General features: G+C 58.9%; 1 long non-coding RNA gene across 1 annotated transcript; it reads right to left on the bottom strand.

Moving 5' to 3' along the window:
* Positions 1–4,916: 4,916 nt before the first annotated feature.
* On the bottom strand, positions 4,917–10,167 carry LOC125611208. Its single transcript, XR_007341341.1, has 2 exons — positions 9,948–10,167; positions 4,917–8,488 (listed from the first exon to the last, which is right to left on the bottom strand). It is a non-coding gene; the product is annotated as an uncharacterized LOC125611208 (long non-coding RNA).
* Between the last annotated feature and the right edge of the window lie 309 nt (positions 10,168–10,476).

Genomic DNA, 10,476 nt, shown 5'->3' with positions numbered 1-10,476 from the left:
CCCTCCCTCCTCCTCCCTCCCCTCCCTCCCCTCCTCCCCTCCCTCCCCTCTCCCCCTCCCCCTCCTGCAGTGAGCAGACTTCCCCTGCCACCCCTTCCACAGAAATGTTCAGCCTCACCACAGGCCTAGAGTGGTGGCGTCTGCCCACCCTGCACTGGGCCTCTGAACTGGGAGCCCAGTTCCTCCTTCAGCTGGCTCTCGTCAGGAACTTTGTTCACATGGTCCCTCAGGCCTCAAGGTTCCTGTCGAGAGAATGGTGTTGTGTAGATGTAGGCTTCTGGGAATAAAGGGACAAGGGGAGGGCGTGGGAGCCGCTGAGCACACAGTGGGTACAGTGCCGTGGCAGAGAGAGGCCAGAACTGCGGCCAGCCTCCACGACACCTGTGCAGGCTGGTTCACCAGATGCCCTCCTCACTTGGATGGCTGCTCAGGACCATGGCGACAGGAATGTTTTCTAAGACTTCGTCACGGGCAGGGCAGGAGTCAGGCACAAGTGCAGGGCAGTCACCTGCCCCTGTTGAGTGCTCACGAAGCTCCCTGCATTTGCGTCACTTTGCAAGACCTCTTCATTCCTGGGAGACCATCCACGGGGGGGAGGGGGGGGCACGGTGCTGCTCACCTCCTGGCCGCGAGACACACCTGAGAGAGGCAGCAGTGAAGAGAAAGGACTCTGGGCCCAGGGCCCGGGTGGTCCAGTCTGGTGAGGGCCTATTGCACTGGGGCCTGGTGGGGCGCCCGGTGGGGCACCAGGTGGCCATGGTTGGACACATGGGGTTGGGCCAGACCCTTACCCGGACAGGGAAGCAGTGAGAGAGGAGAGTGCCCAGGGGCCTGGGCCCCCACTCCCCTCCAAGGCGCATCCCAGTCCTGGACACCACCCACTAGACCCCGCCTCTTCAAGGCCCCACGCCTCCCAACTGCACCCAGCTGGGGAGCAAGCCCTGACTCATGGTCTTGGGGCACCTCCAGAGCTGCACAGTGAGCCTGCAGCCCTGTGGTCCTGGCTCCCTGGAATGACCACCCTCTCTGCCTTCATCCCTCTGAGGTCTTGTCCACAGTTCTGTATCCTGAAGACCTGTGTCGGGCCTCCACAGCGCTCAGCCGTTCCTGAGCATTCTGCCGGCTCCAGGCGCCTTCTGCGGAATCCCCAGAGGAGGTGACCAGCAGGACCAGTGCTAGAAACCACCACGGAGGGAGCTGTCAGAAGTAAGGGCAGAGGACAGCAGATGTGGAGAGGACGCAATGGCTGTCCCAAGGCACCTGCTCCTGGAGGAGGGGTGTGTCCAGGCCCCTGAGATGGGAGCTGATGTCACTGTGGGTCCACCTGGGGCTCAAACTCTGGCTCTTGTGTCACTCGCCGTGTGACCTCATGCAATGCCCGGATTGCTTCGGTGAGCTGGGCAGTAACATGGTTCGTGAGAAGGGCGTGCGGCAGCACTTCCTGGCCCAGGAAGGCACTCCTGGGAGAACACACCCGTGTTTTATTGATGCAGTGTGGGCTTAACGCCCCCCGCAGGTGTTTCTGATCTGAAATCAGTGGTCACGCTGTTGTGAACCAGCGTGAAATCTGAGGTTTGCCCGAAGATGGTCTTGGCAGACAGTGTGGTCTGCACCTGCCTGCTGTGGTCATCGGGACTCTGAATCAGGGATCGGGTCAGGTCTGTGACTCCATCTGCAGAGTGGGCAAAGCTAGAGGTGGACGCAGTGGGAGGGAGACCCGCCAGAAGAAGCAGCAGGAGAGAGCTGGCAGGGCGATGGCCAGCCCGTGACACGGCCACTCACTGGAGCCCCCACACCCCCAGGCAGCTGGGTGCACACTGGTGCCCCCCCCCCACAGGTAACTTCAGAATGAATGTGTTCACGCGGAGATACCCGAGGGACATCAGGAACAATGTCTACTCAGGAGGGGGGATGGCTCTAAGGGGGTGGAGCTGAGGGCCCAGGGACGTTTAGCAATGGCGGAGAGCCCGAGAGACAGGGTGTGGGCAGGAGAGCTGGAGTCTGTTCAGCTCACGCGCTGGGGTTGAACGTCACTGGGGAGCTGGGTCCCGTCCTGTACATCCACACACAGAGGACGTGATTGAGCCACCATCCTTCCCCAGTGCTCCCCCTTCCCCTCCTCACCCTCCCTCTAGGCCCCCTTCCTACTCTACTGGTCCCCCTTCTGCTCTCAGGAGACGCCCCACCCAACTTTCTCTTCCCTTTTCCTCTCTATCACCCACACATGAGGGAAAACAGACGACCCTTGACCTTCTGAGTTTGGCTTATTTCTCTTAACATAATGGTCTCTACTCTTACTCACTTTCCTGCAAATGACATAATTTCATATTTTTATGGCTGAATAAAACTTCATAGTGTACGTGCACCACATTTTTGGATCCGGTCGTCTGTTGATGGACACCTAAGCTGGTTCCATAGTTTGGCCATGTGAATCTGCTGCTCTGCGCATGGGTGTGGATGTTCGCTGTAGTAAGATTCTAATTCTCCAGGGAAAATTCCAAGGAGTGCTATAGCTGGGTCAGATGGCGGTTCCATGCCTAGTCTTCTGAGGACCTCCACACTGATTTCCATAGTGGCTGTACCAATTCCCAGTCCCACCAGTGGTGTAAAGTGATCCTTTCTCCACATCCTCTCCAGCAGCTACTCCTGCTGTATTCTTGATGGCTGCCGTTCCGACGGCAGTGCGATGAAACCTCAGTGTGGTTTAGATTTGCACTTGATTGCTTTTAGGTCTAGCTGAAAGCATTAGAAAAGAGGGGAATTTGCAGAGAGAGAGAAAGGTCCATAAAGGGAGGCCCCTGCACAGAGGGGCAGCTCTCTGACTGGCCTGAGCAGCCCTGGGGGTAGGGAGGAGGACGAGAAGACCCCAGGAGGCCCCAGGGGCGTGAGGGCCCTGCAGCCGCGGTGCCGCTCACCCTGAGCAAAGGTGAGGCCATCAGGTGATTGTGTGGAGGAGCTGACGGGGCGGGGGGTGGAAGGGCAGGCTCTGCAGAGTCGTGCCGTGCCCACCACGGGGCGGGGGGAGAACGCACCAGGGGCCTGGGGTGGGTGAGAGAACCCAGCACAAGATCCACCTGCCGGTTCCTGAAACTACTTCCTCAGACTCCCCTTCAATCGTGTCCCATGGCCAGCTCCCTAACAACAGAATCCCAGCCCCACACATGGCCCTGGGCACCTAGCACACCGCAGAACCTAGCATTCCACATGTCCTTTCTCAGGAGCACCTGGGTCACGATGGACCATGACCCAGGGGCCTCCTCTCCAGCAGCCCGGCCGCCTCTCTCCGGCTGGCAAGCGGCTTTCCCTCAATCTGTGCCAGCAGCGACAGCCAACAGTGCAGCGGGCCAAGTGTGGGCTTCACACAGGGCCACGTCCACGCCCGAGCACAGGCCAGGAATCTGGAGGGAGTCGATGGCGCCCTGGTTACTTCAGAGATGACAAACGTGGTGTTCCGAGCCATTGCCGAGCGCAGGGCCGGGCCAGGCCACGCGGATCATGCTCTCTGACTGACCCTCCTTCCGCCTGCCCCTCACCCTGCAGGGACCCTGTGTGGCCAGCACCCCCTGTGGGCCCTGGGATCTGCAGTCTCGTGCTGTGCACTGACCCAGACCTGCCCCTTAGCCCAGACCCAGCCCCGTCCTCCCATATTAGCTGCCCACACAGGGCTCCACGCAGAGACCCTCATGCTTCAGGGAGGCCTGTGTGCCAGGGAGTGCCTTGCAGGGCATGGAGGGGATCCTGGTGCCCCTGACCACCACCCAAGCCGGTGTCCTATCCTTAGCTGGGGGGGACTTGGCCACCAAGCTAGTGGTCTGCATGGGACATGGACCATGACCTACCAACAGGGATAGTAAAGTAGCTCCCAAATAACTTGAAAATGTGTGTTGGACCTTCCACCCCAGATTAAGGTCATTGCCCTTCCCTCAGCCCTGCCACTGACCTGGAGGCCAGGCAGGTGGTTGCAGGTGTCCCTGAGAACACACCAGCCGACTCTCAGGGCTGGGGAGAGGGGCCACGTGGGTCGCAGCTCTGGCACCGCGCAGGCAGTGGTGTGTGAAGTGAGCCCTGGAGACTGGTGCCTGGGCTCCAATGTGGACGGTGGGTGGCTGGGTGGGTGGGTCTTCCTGGCAAGGGAAGGACACAGGCTGAGTGTGGCCAGCCTGAGACAGGAGAGCTTGAAGAAATGAAGGGGGGGCAGGGGGACAGGGCAGGGGGGTGGATGTGGCCCTGTTGATGACGTGCATATGCAGCCACACAGCCACACGTGACCAGAACAACCCTGAGCCGTCGTCCATGGCTCCGCCCAGACCTGGTTGCTGCCTCCCCGAAAAACACAACTCAGTGTCCCTGAGGGAGGCTCCCCTTCGAGTCCATCTCCCCCTCTGCAGGGAGGTTCTGCTGGCAAGACCCAGAACCAAGGCGGCGGGCCAGCCCTTCTCCCATGAACCCTCAGGAGGGGCTCCTACAGGTGGGACAGACAGAGGCCCCTGGAGTCCCGGTGGACACAGCAGAGCCAGGAGTGCCAGCCACGGCCTGAGCACCTGGGCCCGTGCTGTCCACTGCGCCAGCCCAGCCCTTTAACTCACCGAGTGGAAAACCAGCCCCCAGGGTAAGGAACCTTGGGCTGGGCCTGGGCCTGACCAAGACCATTGCCCTTCCCCAGGGAGCAGGGCCAGCCCCAGCCGCCCCTCTGGTGGGGCCTGGTGGCCCCAGAGCCAAGGTCTCCCGCCACTGACTTTGCGACATTATGCGGAAGCCGAGTTAAGCTCAGTACTGAAATTCATGTTTTTGGCCTCTGAGATAAAAATAGTCGGTAGAGCTTAAAGAAGCTCTGCCCCAGTTTGTTTGAGGCATAATCTCGATATCCTCTGTCCTAATTACTGTGCTGTCCCCAAGGCAGGGGCTCGGAGGAAACCTGAGAGCCGGGCTCAGTTTTATTTTTGATCTTCAATTCGAGTCTCACAGATATTTACAAATCCCCCCAGAGTGGGTCCACAGGTTCTTGTGTTGGTCTCACCACGTGGCGGAGAATCCAAAAGAACTGAAGCACGGACAGAATTCCCACGGAACAGGAAGCTCTCCTCCAAGACATTCCAGGGTTAGCGCTTTTACTGCGGGATGGGAACTCACCATTTATCTATCGAACTCTCCTGACCTTGAACTGGGAGCCAGGGCCACGGACAGTGCTGCCTGGGAGCCGTGTCCGGGATTGCTGCTTCCATGTGGCTGTCCGCCTCGCCAGCCTGCTGAGGCCCCTGACTTCCTTACTACAACGTGAATATGGTGGAAATCTACCTTTCTGGTTATGATATACATTTATGAAAAAAATGCTTAGGCAGACAGCTGATTTCAAAGGTGTTTGACTAAGCCACAAATCCAGCCTAAGGTTCACTGTGGGCCTCTTAATAGGGAACTTGTGTTAAACGTCCCTATTGTGTTACTACAAGAAAATACCTGAGGCAGTCTGCTTTATAAAAGAAAGAAGTTTTTTCATTTCACAGTTCTGATCCAAGGTCAAGGGGCTGCACTTGCCAGAGTCAGCAAGAAGGCCGGTGATCTCTGGGCCCTCATTCTGTAGCAGACTTGTCTCTTCTCAAGACATTGAAATAGTTAAAAATATTCAGGTCTTCTCCCTTCAAGCCTCCCATTCCAAACTAACATGAAAAAGCTCATCCTTAATAAAACAGCTGCTCTGGGGCGACCAGGTGATGGATGAGCGTGAATTCACTTATTCCCAAATGTTCACTGGGTCTCTGCTCCATGAAAGGCCATGGCGGGCTGCACGGTGCCCTCACACTGCGAAGCGTTGAACAGCTGGACTCCTGGTCTAGAGAGGCTCGTGACCTGCTCCAGTGCTCTGCCCCAAGGACCCCGTCAGGGACACCCTGCAGCCCAGCGAACATCCCCCTCGCCGCGAGCCTCAAAACATAAACAAACAAGAACACTATTCCAACGAGAAGCCCTTTACTTTCAGAAGCCATGTCCCAGCTATTTTCTTTCAAGATCTAATTAGATTTAAAGCTTCATTTGGGAAACAGGAGATGAAATGAGCCTCTTGTCCTGAGGACATCTGGATGGGGACCAACTGCAGGATCAGTTTTTCTATCATCAGGCAAATTTGCCAGGTAATGATCAGACAAAGGAGCCTGCCGTCTGGGGGTACAGGAAGGGAGGGGCAGCCTGGCCCTGGGAGAGCGCGAGCCGAGGGCCTGCTGAGCACGGTCGAGGTGACGTGACTCTTCTCCTGACCCTGTTTCATTCTGTCTGTTAGAGACACTAAATGCGGGTGTGGTGCTGAAGCTCCCAGACCAGGGCAGGAGTCAGCAGAGTACCCTGAAATGGGAAATAAGCAAGGTATGCGAAGGTGTGCGCGGGGGCTGTGACCTCGGTGGGCCTCTGAGAGCCGGGGCGGAGGCTGGAGGCACCCGGAGGGAGAGCAGCCCTCAGGGGGCCTGCTGCAGCACCCCACTCGGGAAGCTGTGGCTTCGTCCTGGCCCAGGGGACACAGCATCTGCTTGGAAGTCAAAGCAACCGCTCCTGCCTTTGTCAACTCTACGGTCGCGACTACAAAACGGATGGGAGAAGGGGTAGGGCGAACAGGAGGGCTTAGCTGTTTTGCTCGAAGATTCTTTGAAGAATTGCTGGAAAGTTCCTTTGCACATTAAGCGGTTGGGTGCCGGGGAGTGATGGGCAGAGGAAGGGTGACCTGACGCAGCTCAGCAGGAAGCCAGGCAGCAGACAGGCACCCATGGGAGGGCAGGCGTGGAGCGCTGCAGCCGGGAGGGGCGTGCCCGGCCCCTCGGGAAGGGCTCTGTGGGAGGGAGCTCCGCCTCGGATGTGCCAGACTCGTGCCCAGACCCTTCCTGGTGGGGAGGCCCCCAGGCAGTTCTGTGGGGACACCTCCTGAGAGTCCAGAGGGGAGGAGCCGGTGTGGCCGGCTGTGGCTCCTGCTTCCTCTCACCTCTGAGCAGCCCAGGAAGGGCCACGGGCTGCCCTGCCGGGTCAGGGAAGCACCTGGAAGCCCCAGCCAGGCCCTCAGCTCGATCTGCATCATGGGTCCTGAGGACCCTGCTGCTGGCACGGTACTGGCTCCCTCCTCTGGTCCTCCCAGGCCTGGCCTCCCGGCCCACCTCACGGGGCTCCGAGGGACTCCTGTGCCTACACCTGCTGGCTGTGGCCAGAGGAGCTGGACAGACAACTGGACAGAAGAGTGGGCCTGGGACCCACACCACCAAGCACCAGCCAGGCTGCCAACAGTTCCGGGCACCTGGAGAGGGGAAGATGCCAAGTCCTCAGCCATCTGCAAGTCCACGTTGAATGATGGACGGCAAGAGGGGGACAGGAGAGAGGACAGTGGACTCCCCCCACGGCAGAGTTCCACTGTGGCTCCAGCCAAGCTGAGGTGAAGCTCCCTCCTTCCCCAGGTGACACACATCCTGGGAGGGAAAAAAGCAAAGAAAGCAAATCTGGCTCACTAAGATGTCCGTGTCTTCAAGCCCTGTTATTTGGGGGTCACTTGGCAGTGATTTGGCCATGGCAGCTGATCATGCAGACATTGGGTCACCCTCCTCCCTGGCCCGCCCTGCCAGCCCACAGGGAAGGAAGGACAGAGGAAGCCACTTGACGAAGTCCCAGGTCCCCACTCCCCAGTGCAGGGAGACGTCCCACACCTGGACTCACACTCGGCCTCTTCTCCCAACCTGACACCAGCGGGGTGACCACAGGCCCATTCCATCACATTTCTACCTGATTCTTTCATTTTTTAAGATCCTTGCCAACCTAAAGACTGAGGTCCAGGGCATGCCCAGGAGGAGGTGCCGCTGGTGCCTCCCAAACCCACGTCCAGCCTGGGTGGTCTCCCTTCCAGCTGCGTCCAGCTGCCTGCTCCATGCCAGGTCCACAGACTCAGAGCTGGGATGACAGGTCCCAGTGTGGAGGCTCCACGGGACACACCACCACCCACACAGGACATGCCGTGGGGACAGTCCTCCTCCCTACCCAGCAGCCCTGTGGACCCAAGAAGGACCCTCGAGCTCACCGCCATTCCCCACGGGGCACTCCCCTGCCCATGCCACAGCACCCCCCATGACCTCCAGGTTGGCTCTCAGCCCCTCCCTGCTCCTCCACAAGCCTCTGCCAACGTGCACCATGGTCCCCTGGCTCTGTGACCCACTCCCTCTGTCCTGTCCCTCTCAGCAGTGCCGCCCCCCGGGCCTTCGCACACTGTCCCCGTCCCTCTGTGCCCTTGGCTGGCTTCGTCCTGTTCTCCTGGAGAGGGCTCCTCGGCGAGGCTCCTTCCAGCCCCAGCCCCTCCGCACGCTGTGGGGGCGCTCACGCTTCACCCCACAGAGGCCTGCCGCAGATGGCCGCTGCCTGCCGGCCCGTGATCCGACTCACGTCCTTCACACTGGCAGGGACCATCTCTCACCCACGCTGTACCTCCTGGGCCTAGCATGGCTCCTCTTCCTGCTGAAGGGATCCTGAGAAACTGACAGAAACCAGTAAAAATCACAGACGTGCACATTTGCTGCACACCAAATCCAAGGGACGGATTCCTTCCAAGGGCTGTGTGCTTGCCAACTCATCTCATGCTAAGTGCTTTCTTGCCGCTGTGACCCAGAGAGCTGACGAGCAATTCTAGAGGGGGAAAAGTGTCAGAGGTCTCAGTCCATAGATGACCAGCTCCATTGCTCGGGGGCTGAGGGGAGGCGGAACATCGTGGCAGAAAAGTGTGGAGGAGGAAGGCAGCTCAGGACATGATGACCAGCAAGCAGACAGAGAGAGCTCTGCTCAACAGGACAAAACATAAGCCCAGAGCCACACCCACCGCGGCCCACCTCCTCCAGCCGCACCCCACCCACCCACTTCACCACCCAGGAAATCCCTTCCACTGGACCAACACACTGGTTAGGTCAAGGCTCAGGACCCAACCACCTCTGAGCTTCTTTGCACTGTCTCCCTCACACTTGAGCTTTTGGGGGACACCCACATCTAAACCATGACACTAGGAAACCATCATAAAAGCTGGGAGTCAGACTCTCCTGCATGGGTTGGCACAGCCTTGGTAAGTCGGCCACAGAGGGCGGCTGTGAGTGCGGGGATCTGTGTGCAGAGCGGGACCCACCAGGGGCAGAGCGGTTCACAGCGTGAGGCTGTGGCAGCCCAGGTCTGGGGGGGGGGGGGGCCAGGGAAGGGTTACTTCCAAAACCCACTGACGCGGGGAGAACCTCAGGCCCACAAATCCACGACAGGCAGGGAAGGGGCTGGAGACCAAACCCCAGCCCCTCCCAGACCAAAGGCAAGGGGCTCAGGGTGGAGTCCAGGAAGTCCCTCACCAGGACGGCACAGCCTCACGGGCAGCCTGGGGCTGAGCTGCAGCCCATCTCCAGGTGGACTTCAGGAAGGACGCTGGAAGGAGCTCCGCCACCAGGACTGAGGTTTTGTGCCTTGTTCCATGAGGGGTGTGGTCACAGGACACCAGTCAGAGCTGGGCACCCTCAGAGAACAGGGGCTGGACCCCAGAGAACGCCACGTTGCTTCTGCCCTGCCATGGACAAACCAGGCTCCTGGACGCCCAGGCCCGGGAACATGACTGGCCTCAGGGCGCCCCCTGCTCTTCCCTTTCTACTTCAGGATATAAAGTGGAACTGGAGACAACTCACGCTCCCCAGGAGAGGCTCGGTTTCCAAACACATGGGACATTTGCCCAGCTGCGCTTGAGCTGCCCAGTGCACCAACAACGGGCTGCCCCGCCTGCCCCCCGCTCACCTCCTCCAGTGCATTAAGACGTCTTAGGGTTTGCTTGCAAGTTCCAGCCTTCAAGTCCTGATTATTTATTTATGCCCTTTTTGTCTAAGAAGTTAAGTCCCCAAAGCATCTCAATTTAGATCAAAAGCAACTTACCAAACTTCACCTGGCACACCTGTGCCTTATGATTTGTTAATTACCTGCTTAGCATCTCCAGAGCAGGGGCAGAGACGCGGCCGCGCTGGCTGCAGGGAGAAACCTCTGATTCTCGCCTCCTGCTGCAGCACCTTCCAGAACGCCCCGAGGTGTTCACAGGCGAAGCTGCTCCCGGCTGCTCAGCTCACACTTTTATTTTCCAGGGTGAGGAACCCAACACTGAGCAAACAAGACCGGAGAGGCGGGAAGCTGCTGACAGGGTTCCTGGCTACCTGACTGCTTACGCAATGGCGCTAACACATCCTATCCGCAGTGCTTGCCCCGCGTGGCCAGTCAGCTCCGCCCACTCACTCCAGGGCCTCGGTGGACAATTTGGCATTGGGATATTAGGAATAACTATAATTACTGGCTTTTACAACTGCCTCAAATGAAAGAGATCATTAAATTGCACACAGGAAAGATGATCTCATGTCTAAGATGGCTCTGGAGCGTCTCTCTCCCCCTCACCAAGTTCTCAGCAGTCACCTGTGAGCTGTGGTCACGAGCGCCCTGCACGGAAGAAAACGAGCAGCC

The sequence above is a fragment of the Marmota marmota genome, unplaced genomic scaffold, assembly GCF_001458135.2.
Source record: "Marmota marmota marmota unplaced genomic scaffold, marMar, whole genome shotgun sequence".
NCBI classification, from domain to species: Eukaryota; Metazoa; Chordata; class Mammalia; order Rodentia; family Sciuridae; genus Marmota; species Marmota marmota.
The sequence above is the reverse complement of the archived record's forward strand: the minus strand, read 5'-3'. Positions and strand labels throughout refer to the sequence as shown.